Source organism: Pinus tabuliformis, chromosome 7 (assembly GCF_031772625.1).
Source record: "Pinus tabuliformis cultivar Carrire ecotype Pingquan chromosome 7, CPIR1, whole genome shotgun sequence".
NCBI lineage: Eukaryota > Viridiplantae > Streptophyta > Pinopsida > Pinales > Pinaceae > Pinus > Pinus tabuliformis.
Window position 1 is genome coordinate 1,497,689,291 of NC_142293.1, and position 13,243 is coordinate 1,497,702,533.

The following is a 13,243-nucleotide window of genomic DNA, read 5'->3' on the forward strand; positions in this document are numbered from 1 at the left end:
CTTACCAGAAGGGGATCCATCATCATGTTTCTTCTTAGTTTCCTCTTCCTTTTCCTTACTAAGGTGATACTTTAGCTCCTCTACAATAGTGGGTGTTTTAAACAACTAAGTACATGATCTTCTGATGGTCACCTTAACACTCTTCTTTGGAAACCTTCCACCTATAAGTTTTATGTGTGAACTTTTCTCAAATTTTGTCTCCAAGGGTTGTTCCTTTAGAATAGTGTAGGCCCCAAATCTTGACCTGACTTCCCACTAGTTATGTCAATTGGTACATCACAATGTAGGCATTCCTCATAATTAGAATCCCTAGTGGATGTATCATGAGGATGAGCCTCTCTAGGAGTATCAACATAAGAGCCCAATTTCTCCCTTGTCACTCTAATGAATCAGTGACAATGAGCCTAATTAGCCCATGTTTTTTCATCCACGTCTTAGGGTGGTTAGCCTACAAAAAAAAATTTCCATGCATTCCAACGACTTCACAATAAATTAAGGCATTTTAATCACGTATCCACCGTGATTATAGGCAAAAAGCTAAAAATTATAGTTGAATATTATGCCAAATCAAACCTCAAAGGTGATATATTTATGGATAAAATATGCCATGTCCTTTTGTGGACGTGGATTGAGGTTTTTCTCACCTCCCTTTGTTACTTATATGTTCACCCTATAGCAAAATTGTGGCCTTTGTTGTTGGGGTCAATGTATTTCTACTAAACAATTGTATCCTAGTTCAAGGTAAGGTTATCACCCTAAAGATAACTTCCTTTGTATCTTATAATTGCATCCCCTTGCAACAATATACTGCTTTGTCAAATTCTATGAAAAATCCAAGGAAATACCCTAATTAAATTCACACAACCTATTAAAATATTTCAACCAACCTATATTTTGAAAATTAAGTTTGTTGTTGGATAATCTTGTTATAACCCTATTTTCCACTCCACTATAGTGAGAGAGACTCAATATCAACTTACTTCACTTGTTTGGCTAAAATGCATCCATTTTCACGTTTTATTTTATTTATGTGAGATTTATCCTATGATAAAAGGGTGGAATTACATGTTTGAGTTATTTCTCATAATAAATTATGAGATAATAAATATCATTATCTCATAAAATATTATAATTATGAGTGTTAGGTCCCTGTAATACTAGTGCATTCCCTTATTATTATTGTCATTGTAGCCCCTTATTGTTATTTTTGTTCCCATTTTGTCCCCATATTGTTATTATTGTGCCCCATAGAAGCCCACGATTGTTATTTTTGTGCACTTACATTATTATTGTTATGTCAGCTCTAATTATATTGCTTCCCCTCAGACTCCTATATATAGAAAGGAGGTATTGTTATTTGTATCATCCAAGAATTATTCATTTTTGTAATGCAAAGGAGGATTCACCCTCAAAGAGGCTAATTTTGAAGTCAATTATCTATCTTTTCTTCTATTTTGTGAGTTGGTTGCATAACATTTGGTATTCAAGGTTCGGATTCTAGGGTTTTGCTGCTTCAAACATGTCATCGTGGCATTTTATATATAATGTGTTTTCTACAAAGTTTCACAAGCTAAAATTAAAACCCATTTGAGACAAGCACATGATGAACCTCTGGTACAAATTTCAGATCTTGTATCATTATATTTGCGAAGATATGATCCAAGTAAGTTAGGGTTTTTCAAAGGCTCCCAAATTATATCTCAAATATGTGACTTGGAGAAAATCGTCATAACTTTCTCTTTGAGCATCAGATGGAAATTACGTAAACATTTAGAGAAACAAGATGAACTATAGTTTTCTGTATATCATTCCTGTGTCCGAGAGTCAAAACAATGACATGTGGTAGTTCGTACAAGGTCATTGTACTGAACCAACCTATAATCATGTCATTGTGGGAGATTTGCAATAACTCTTTCTTGGAGAATCCAATAATGATCCAACTTACGGGTTTTGGAAAGACGACTCAAATGGCTACCTCGAGATGAAATTTTAGACCATAGATATCTCATATTACAGAGATAAAAATTATTCAATATTGAGCTCCTACAAAGCAAAAAAAGGTGTACTTCTCTAAGAAGCGTGCCAGTCTCTATGTGAGCGCAACGGTTCGCATTGTGCCTTTGATTTCATCATAGCACCGTTGTAGCTTTTACGCTTCTGTCTCTAGTCATTGTACATTAGGGTCTTTCGGCAAGCTTATCATGACCTCGAATGACTACTCAAAAATTTACACGTAGTCTGCTACTGCACTGTCAACCACCGCTACTGCTTCTGTGACGGCGTCACCCGCTACACCTTTACTTATGGTAGATTTGAAGGCTGGGCCTTCAACTATAACTCTGTGATCTATAGGTTTAACTCCAACTAAACCCTCACCATTTTTGTACAAGCATCGTGCACCCCGTGGCCAGCTTGCAGACGCACACCTCGACTAGTTCTTCCATAGGAATGGCCAACTCTGGGACCATTCACCATGCCTCCTCGACAACCTGTATTATACGCTTCTTTTCATTGGTCACCTCAGTCACAACGGCGATGGCAGAGTCTTGTTGTAGTGCCATCTGCACATTGTTAATCTGCTGCTCACTAGTCACCTGGAGGGCGCGGTGCTCACGGGCCCTCAACTCTACAATCACTCCATCCTGCAAGAGGTGGGGCATCTCACTAGTGAGTGCTACCAGATTTAACCCTACTCCCTTTAGGGTGTTGATAGTGGTCCTGTCAGCTTCATTCTCCATGGTCAGTGCTCCATCAGGCAGCACTATCGTGCTAGAGGCCTTCGCACGCAACATCTCGGTAGCTTCTGAAGTGCTGATAGCAAGGCTCGTAGACACCGTACCAGCCTATAACACGTGGGTTTTTAGCTCCTACAAACCTATCTGGATAGCCCCCAAGATTATTTGCTACTACTACTCAAATTATTGTAGGGCCTTCGTGGTGACATCTTGCACCATGTCACTGATGTCATGTAGATCACCCTCTATGAGGGTGATTGGGTCCCAGGATGTGTTAGTATCCTTTGATTTCTTTCTAGACCTTCCTTTCTCTTGCTCCCTTGGACACTTGATGTGGGGCGATGTCACCTGTGGGTCCACGTCGTGTTGTTCTGTCTGCTCATTCATCTCCTCCTTTGTCTCAAGTGAAGGCAACTACGTGTCTTTGTCAGAGCCTTAGTTTGTTCCACCTGTTTGCTTCTCTATCTCCTGAGTGAAATTACACTCTGTGTGGGCCTTGTCAGCAACCTCCTTCTTTCTCTTTTCAACCAACCACGTCATCTTTAGCTTAGCCTCCTCCTTCTTTTTCTGCGTAGTGGACTTTCTCCCTCCCACCGCCAAGTCTATTGCGGTGCTCCACTCTGTTGGCCAACGATCAAGTATTGCATCAATGGTGTCATACATTGCCAAGTAAGGCAAGTCATACCATTTTTCATAGGGTCCTTCCCCGCCCTAATAGCTACATGGTGAAAATTTGCTTTGAACTCTGCATAGCCCTACAAGTTGTCAAACATCATAGGGAACAACCACATTTTGTGACTGATGGCCATGCAGATGTTCATCTCCATCAAGATCTAGAAGATCTTGCTATCCTTGATTTGTTGTGCATATTTGTTAGCCCACAACTACTTTTGGTAGGTTTGACGTGACTGAAGGAAATTGGCTATCCTCTAGTAGCTCCCATGCTACCAATACAATCGACAGCAAGAGCCATGCATACTGGAACGTCTTGCTAAGCTCCTGTGTTAAGCGACAGTTCGCAAGGCACTCACCGCAGAGATAGTCTTCCCAATTGAACTGAACTCCCTCGATGCACTAGACTGCTAGCACGATGACAGGTGCTAGCACCTCAACAATGTGACACTTCCTCATCACCTTCCGTGCTAGAATCTACGTATCCACCTTTACAATAGGGTCATAGATGTTGGATATGGAATACCCACGCACGTTCTTTACCAACTTGAACTTTTCTTTCATGGCCTCTGCGAGGGCTTGTTCATGACCTTTTCTGCCAAATATCATGGTCGGATTTTCTCCTGTGTAAGGCAACTACGTGATCCTGTGGATCAACCTGTCAGTGGTGGGTATTGGCTCCTCCAGCCATAGACACCCATCATGCACCAATCATAGTAGCTGCTTGATGACAAATATTGTAGCTGGGGTGTGGTTGTAGTGCGACACCCATAGGAGGTTGAGGAGACCTGCCTTGTCGAGTCCTCTAAGCCACCTTTACGGCTCCAATGTAGTCATACCAGTAGTTGTATCGATGATGCAACACATCAGCTACTCGGTCGCTAGGTGTGGGAACTTCTCGTGATCAACCAATTCCGAGTCTTTAAGTTTTAATAGAGGAACCCACCCCAAGCGCAGTCCTTCAAAAACAATTTAATCTGACAACAGAGGGGTTTGCAAGGGGACCTTGTTCTCATCGATATATTTCGGCACCTTGGTGCTTCCCTTGCAGAGACAGACATGATCAGGCAACCATGTGATAGGGTCAGTACCGTGGGCTTCAACTTCCTCCACATCCACTCCCACATCCTCATCATCCATAGGGATGTCTTCGATTTCTTCCTCCTCCAGTTCTAGATTGATGGCTTTTCCCTTCTCCTATGCGGTGGTATTTTTCTTTTGGTGGGTTTCTTCTTGGTGATGCACACACTAGTATTGCAGGCTACTTGCCCTTTTTATGCTTCATGCTCTCCTTGGTTGGGGTTGGCTTTCATCTTTGTATCCTTGGTGATTTGGGGACTTCAGCTAATACTTCAGCAACCTCAGGAGCAACTTCTTCGGCCTCCATCTCAATTTCCAGCACCGACTCCTCGGCTTTGGTATCTATAGCTATGGTAGGTGTCGACATAATTCTCTGCAAGAACTCTTGTGTCTCCTTTGGCAATGTCTCAATTACTGAACTGGCTATCAAAAGTTTGAAGTGCAAACAATTCATGTGCACTAGAGAGCTCAACAACTCAATTCTCAAAATGCAAAGTGTTTTTCATTGGACAACCACTTGTAATTTATAAGGCAATTTGAATTCAAATCTGACCGTCCCCCCCCAAAATTCGGTTCATTAATGCTATATTGGTATTATATTTTCAAGGATCTGCCCCAAATATTTTTTCTTAAATGTTAGCCACCTATGCCATTCACTACATTTCTATTGTCAAATCGTGAACAATGACTTTAAAGGTCACTTTTCGTCTGACCTGTGTGATTTCTCCCTGGGTAGCACATCTTCCTTCGCACTGTCGTGAACCCTGTGACACTTCCTTGTTTCAGACCATTCTCTAATCGCCTAGTGTATTTTATAGTCCCATGCCTCCTTTCAACTGCCTGGAGCGCTAAGACTATACTACCTTCATGTAGTCACATGGCTGGACCACTGGTGTATGGATTCAAGAGACTACTATTCACCTTTCCTACGAAGGGATCTCCATTCAATTTGACCAACTGAACTACTCCTTCGTCGGTAATCTCCTTAATGACATAGGGCCCTAACTAGTGCATTCTGAATTTTTAGGGAAATATCAAACTTGCTGTCATATAACAAAACCAGGTCATTTACCTTAAAGGTATGCAGCTTAATGTGCCAATCATGCCATGTTTTTTCATGCTGCTTTTGGACCTGTTGGTGAAATCTAGCTAGAAATCTCTCTTCCTCAAGCTTAAACAGTTGCACGAGCATCTCTTCTAGGGCTTCGCAATCCATCATACCCATGAATGCTGCTATGCACAGACTAGAGCACAATTTGTTCCATGGGCATTACAGCTTCAACACCATAGACAATCCTAAGGGGTGTTTGTCCAATCAACTTCATGCATGTCGTCTGATAGGCCCATAGTACTGCGGGTATGCATAGGTCCCAATCACTTCACTAAAAATTGCAAACCTTGGTCAGCACATTTTCTAGTACTTTATTGAATGCTTCCACCATCTTGTTAGCATGTGGGTGATAAGGCATGCTCTTTTGGTGATATACATGAAATTCCTCTGTTAGCGCGCTGATCGTTTCAATCAGAATGTGTATAGCGTGATCACTCATCAAAATATTTGGACACCCAAATCGGGTCAGTACATACTCAAAGAGGAACTTCGGAGTAGTCACGTTTGTGAAATCCTTGATAGGTTATGCCTCCACCCATCGATTCAAATACTCCATCGCGGTGATAATGTACCTCGCTCCTGTCTTCTTCCCTTGGGGCTAAATGGGTCCCACAAAATCTATCACCCATTTCTCAAAGGGTTGTAATGTCATCTGTGGATTCAGAGGCAACTCATCCCTTTGCGATGGCCTGCTAGACCTTTGACATACATCACACGCTATGCAGTAAGCTTTTGAATCTTGATGGAGGGTTGGGCACAACAACCCTCCACATAGAATCTTCTGCGCAGTTGCTCTCCCTGCATAATGTCCTCCCGTGGTGCCCCCATGAGCATCCTCAAGGATACTTCTCCTTTCAAACTCTAGTACATATCATCACAATATCTCATCAGACCCCATTTTTTACAGATGCCCAACAATGACAGAAAAATATGTCGCATACACCACTAACTCCTTCTTCTATTGTACGATGTATCCTTCTGGGGTAGTTCCTGTTGTTAGGAAGTGTATGATATCCTCAAAATGTCCATCCGTGAAGTGCACTACAAATAGTTGCACATCAGGCAATCCTTCTTCCATGTTAGTGGGCTCTTACCCTGTTTCGATGCAGGGCATATGGTCTGGTCCTACATTCAGTCATCCAGGCTTCACAATAACTTCAAAATCATACTCTTGGAATAATAAAAACCATCTGTAGTGTCTCCCCCCCAGCACAGGCTTATTGACCAGGTACTTCAGCGTGGAATTATTTGTATACATCTTAAAATGGCCTCCCAGCAAGTAGTGTCTAAACTTCTGGAGCACGTATACCATTGTGAACACTTCTTGCTCAATGGTGGAATAGTTCTTCTTCACCTTGGTTAACTTTCTACTTGCGAATGCAATAGGATGGTCCAAGTTTCCTATGCCAGCCTATGTCAGTACTACTCCTAGTGCTATACATGACGAGTCGACGTGTACATGAAACTCCTTCTTCCAATCTGGGAAGACTAGGATCAATGTGGTGGCCATCTTTTCATTTAATACATCCAAGCTTTTCCTACAGTCCTCGTTCCATCAGAATGTGACATCCTTTTCTAACAACTTCTCCATAGGCGCGGTGATCTGGGCATAGCCTTTGATAAACTTCCTATAATATCCAGTGTGTCCTAGGGAAGTGCATAGCTATTTCACACTCCTTGGCGCCTCTAGGTTGAGTATCACCATGATCTTCATGGAATCTACCACCAGTCCTTGTCTACAAACCACATGACCCAGCAGGGTCCCAAAAGGAACACAAAATAGGCACTTCTTCAAATTGAGCTCGATTTGGTATCTTCGACAAGTATCTAGCATCAGGCATAAGCTTGCGACATGGCATTTCACCATCCAAAACACAGTGCAGTCATCAATGTACACATCCAGGAACTTATGAATAAATTCCTTGAACGCGCAATGATTACGCGCGAAAAAATTGTAGGCACATTCTTCAATCCAAAAGTCATTACAGTGTACTGAAAACACTCCCACTCAGTCGTGAAGGTTGTCTTGCTCCTATCCTTTGGCATGATTTTGATTTGATGGTACCCAAAGAACCCATCAGTGAAGGAATAAGCTTCCCGGTGATCTGAAAATCACTCGTGAGTGGCCTCAATTGATTAATTAATGAACAAAGGTATTACAGGCTCATGTGCTAGTGTGTGTCTATGTTACTTTAGGCAACAGACCGATCAGATTGCAAAATACACAGATGCTGGAAAATGGAAAACAGTAAGGAAAAAATAGTAAGGAAATGCAAGAACACAACAATTAACAAGGAGCTCACCCTATTCTCTAGGGCTACATCTCCGGTCTAGCTTTCAGTGGTGGCCTTCTTCTATTGTGTCTTTAAAGCAAAGATTTACAATGAGGAGCTCAATTTGAGTCTCTTTAAACACATAATGTTTGGTAGGGTGGTTCCTGGATTCCCCTAGCCACTAGAGTGCACAGACTCTTTTCCTTTCCGAGTCTTGACCTCTTTGGTCTTTAATGCGAGGAGCCCAATGTGGTACTCAATTCTTGATAGACCCTCTTATGGATTGCTTTAACTGCTGAAGCTTTCTGTCTGCTCGATGATGCCTAAGGTCAGCTCAACTCTCTATTTTCTGCTTATTGCTTCATTGTATTTTCTTTGCTCTCGCCCCCTCTGTCTTCGTTCTCTTCTCTGTTTTATTCTCTATCTGTTCATGGCTTAAAGCCAATTTTTCTTTGACTGTTCACTTCCTCTTCTGCCCCTTTGGTTTGCCTACTGCTATTTGCTTGGAGTTTCCTGCCTTTGCATCATCACCATTGTCCACAGGGAAGTGGCCACTTGTCCTCTCACGAGATGCACCAACTCTTCCTCGATGGTTCGGTATTTCAATTACACTATGGAATGACTCATCTGCTAACTCAGTAGTCAAATTGGACGTCCAACACTTCTATGTCGCGGTTTAATTCCCCTGTCAAATCCGATTCCTCCATCAGGCACAATCTCCACCGTAAGATCTAGAGCCCCTAGATCCTACGGTGTTCACACGGTTGACTTGCTTGTTCATTAGTGCACATTGAGAGGCAATTTTCTCTCTCACCCGCTGGACACACGTCATGCATTGAATGGAATCGCTCATTTTCTGCCAAATCCAATTACCACCTGAGGATGCCTGCGATATGCCGTTGGTTTTGGAGTGTGGGACCCACCTTACACCTTAGCGCTTTCCCCATGGTTTCCCAACTTCCCATGTGACCGAGCGCTTCAGGGCTTTTCCTTCTTGAGGGGTTTTGCCGAGCGATGCGCGATATCGGAAATGGCCTCTGTTTCCTGATCTAGGCTTCCTAACTACCAGTTTTTCATCCTACGCGGTCTCCATGGGCCTCGGTTAGCGTGCTTTGACTAAGGTCCTCATCATTCCTTGTTGGCTGCAAACTGCCACTATCTAGAGGTCTTCTTGATTGCTCTTTTCATAGATTTTGAAGTCTATCCTGATTTGATACAATCATGGCACTTTGATAATCTTCTTGGATCCAATTCGAATCACATCCTTCCCACTGGAAAAGCTTTTGGACCACCAATGGTTGGTTTTCAAGCATCGACTAAGTGAGGGTACAATTTTCTCACTTGTCCAATCTCTATCCACTTTGCACTGCTCAGCTTTGAACTCTTGAGCCCAACTTTGAGGTACTCAACATCTCCCATGCGCGTCGTCCTCACCTTCCTATCCAACACTGTGTCTTCCTACAATTCATTAAGGTATTTAGGTAATAGGTCATCAATAGAAGGTAATTGACTTTGCTCTTTGGGATCCTCAATTAGTGAAGGTTCAAACAATCTCAAGCAATATGCATTTAATACTGAGTAGATGTGCATGTAAGCTGGTAGATCAAGGCGAAAAGCATTCTCACCAATCTTCTCAAGTATCTTGAAAGGTCCATACCTAATAAGCTTTAGCTTTTTACCTTCACCTTGCATCCTATCCTTGCTGATGTATAGCTAAACTTGGTCACCAACTTGGAAACTATGCTCCATCTGATGCTTGTCACGCCTTACCTTGTATTTGGCTTGGCTCTTTTCGAGCTATTCTTGTACTACCTGGTGGATCTCTTAGATCTGTTCAATGAACCTAGTTTCCTTGTCCACATCGTTGTTTCCCTCAATTGTGGTGTCTTTACTAAAGACAAAATCCAAAGGAAACCTTGGTGTGAAACCAAAACAAATCTCAAAAGGAGATCTCTGTGTAGAAGAATTTTTTGCTCTGTTGTAAGCATGCTGCACATAACACAAATGTTCATTCCAAAATTTAGGATGTTTGCCGCAATATCCTCCGAGTAACTGGATCAGTGTCCTGTTAACTACTTCTTTCTGGCCGTAAGTTTGTGGATGAAAAGTTGTTATTTTCTTCAGTTTGGTGTCCATCAGTTCCCATAAACTTTACCAAAACTTCCCCATAAATCGAGTGTCTTGATCAGATACAATGGAAGTGGGTAATCCAAAATGAACCCATACATGTTGAAAGAATAGTTTTGCAGTTTGTTCAACTGTAATTTTTTTATTACAAGGTATCAAAATGCACATTTTACTTAACCTATCCACAACAACATACAGATAATCACGACCTTTCCTAGATTTAGGTAGTCCTCCAACAAAATCCATGGAAACACTTTCCCAAAGGTGAGAAGGAACCGGTAATGGAGTGTACAAGCCTAGTTTTCTATTGTTGGGCTTGCTTTTAGCACACATAGTACACCCTCTTACATATCTAGAAACTGTCTCATTCATTTTTGGTAAATAACAAAATCTTTGTAGCTGTGCAACTATTTTACTTACCCGAAAGTGACCTGATATTAAAGAAGTGTGTGCTTCTCGAATTATCTTTACTCTTTCAGTTTGTGGAATGCATAACTTCCCACAATGGTATAAGAGTCAATCCTTTACATGATAGTCCAATTCTTCTACTCTTTTTCCTTGACTTAAAGTTGCATATACATCTTTGAAGTATATGTCTTGAGCATATTGTTCAATGTAACTCTCATGTAACACAAAATTATGCTTAAGTATAGTAGATGCATTTATAATGGGTCTAGATAACATGTCTACAACTTTATTATGTATGCCCTTTTTAGATTTGATGACTAAATGAAACTATTGTAGAATGCCACCCATCTATAGTGTCTTGATCGCTGCAACTTAGTTTGGGAGTGTAGATATTGAAGTGGTTGATGATTAGTATGTATTACTATCTCTTTGCCCATTAAGTAATGTTTCCACTTTTTCACACTCTGTACTAATGCATACAATTCTTTATATATGTAGGATAGTTAACTATTGTAGAATTAAATGTCTCAGAATGATAACATATGGGTTTACCATGTTGTGTCAACACTGCTCCCATGGCATAGTCATTGGCATCTGTTTGGATCTCAAATGGTATTTGAAGATCAAGCAGCACTGATACAGGTGTTGCACTAATCTTTTCTTTCAAGATGTCGAAGGCTTTTTATTGTTTGCCTCCCCACTGAAACACCTTATTCAGATTTGGGTTTAGGCCAGTTCACAATGACTGCCACCTTAGAGGGATCTATCTTCAATTCAACCCCCCTCTACTATATGACCCAAATAATTCAGAGATGTTTTGCCAAATTCACATTTTGAGAGTTTAACATAAAGTTTTTCTCTTTTCAAAACATCTTCTGTCTGCTTAACATGCTTTAAGTGTTCTTCCCATGTTTTGCTAAATATCACAATGTCATCCAGATACACAATAACAAAATCATCAAGAAAAGGTCTAAGTACATCATTCATTAATCTCATGAAAGTAGCAGGAGCATTAGTTAAGCCAAAAGGCATAACTAGCCACTCATACAATCCCTACTTTGTTTTGAAAGAAGTCTTCCATGCAGCTTGTTCTACAACTCTGACTTGATGGTATCCACTGTGCAAATCTAATTTGGAGAAATAAACAACTTCCTTTAATTGATCTAAAAAATCATCTATGCGAGGAAGGGAATAACGATTTTTAATTGTTATCTTATTCAGTGCTCAGAAATAAATGCACATTCTCCACGGGCCATCTTTCTTTCTCACCAAAGCGATTGGTGACCCACACGGTGATGTGATAGGTCTGATGAACCCTTTCTCGAGCAACTCCTGCACCTGCTTCTTGATTTCAGCATTCCCTAAAGCAGACAACTTGTACATTCTAATGTTAGGCAATGGAGCATCTTGCTGCAAAATAATATCATGTACTATTTCCTTTTTGGGTGGCAGACCTTTAGGTTCTTGAAACAATATATCATACTTTGAAACAACATTTTCTAAATTAAATTGTTGTTCAACATTACAACCTTCAAAGACATTGGTTTTATCCGGTTTCTTTTTCTTTACAACCATCAATAAGAATTGTTTACATGAATTTATCATTCGTTTCATCTTCCCTGAGTTTATGAGAGTATAATTGTTCTTGAGCTTATGAGCTCTTACAAAGTATTCGATTCCATACTTAACAAGTAGATACTTGTTCTCAGCTCTATAGAAGATAGCTTTTATGTCATACAATTAAGGACTTCCTAAAACAATTCCACATATATCCAAAGGAATTATTTCTAACTCAACCTCATCTACAAATGTTGACCCAAAAGAAAACTTGAGTTTGGAGTGTCTAGTCACTTGTAGTTGTGCTTTATCATTTAACCATCCTAACGGGTATGTTTTCTTGTGAGGTGTAGTTACTAATCCCAACTTCTTTACAATTTCTTTAGAAATTAAATTTACTTGTGAGCCACTATTAAACAAAATATCAATCTTTTGATGTTTGGAAATAACTCGAATATGGAAAATCTCATGTCTTTTTCTCTCATTTTCTTCATCAATAATATATTGTGTAGAATTACCACTAGATGCTTCAGAATTCTTACCTTTTATACCTGTGGCTGCAATAGTTGTTTCATCTCCTGCTTCTGACCCCAAATCCTTCTGAATAGCTGCAACAATATTCTTCTTCTTTCCCTCGAACTTCTTAGGTCTCAGCTTTGGATGCAGAAGCCAACAGTGCTCATCATCATGCCCATCCTGTTTACAGTGAGTGCATGAAGCCTTTCTTTTCTGTGCAGTGTTATCCTTCCTTGCTTTCCATTTCTACTTTCTTTCCTCCTTATTCTTGCTTGCAGTGGGTTGGGATGATCCCCCAACTTTTGGACTTCCATTCTTTCCTCTAGCTTCTAGATGAGTAGCTTGTATAGATACCTCATCTATACTAGTGGGATTAAACATGAGGATACCATGCCTCATGTAGCTGTGTAGACCACCAATGTACTTCAGCATAGTCTCAAGTGAGTCGAATGAGATTACTAGAATCAATGCTTTCTTTCTAAATTCTTGAGTGTACCCTGGCACACTTTTCCCTTTCAACTATCGAAGAGTTTGCCAACTCATCATGGCTTGCTCCATGTAGTCCAGTGGATAGAATTGTTTTTTGATTGGAGAAAAAAATCCACTCCAAACAGAAATAGTCTTACCATGTCTCTTCATGTCAGCTTGGGTCCTACCTTCCAAACAAACCAAGGCAGTGCCTCCAATGTGTAGGATTGCGAGCTGAATATTGCTCTTGTCTGAGTCGATACTTTGCACTCTGCAATAAACATCAATTTGTCTAA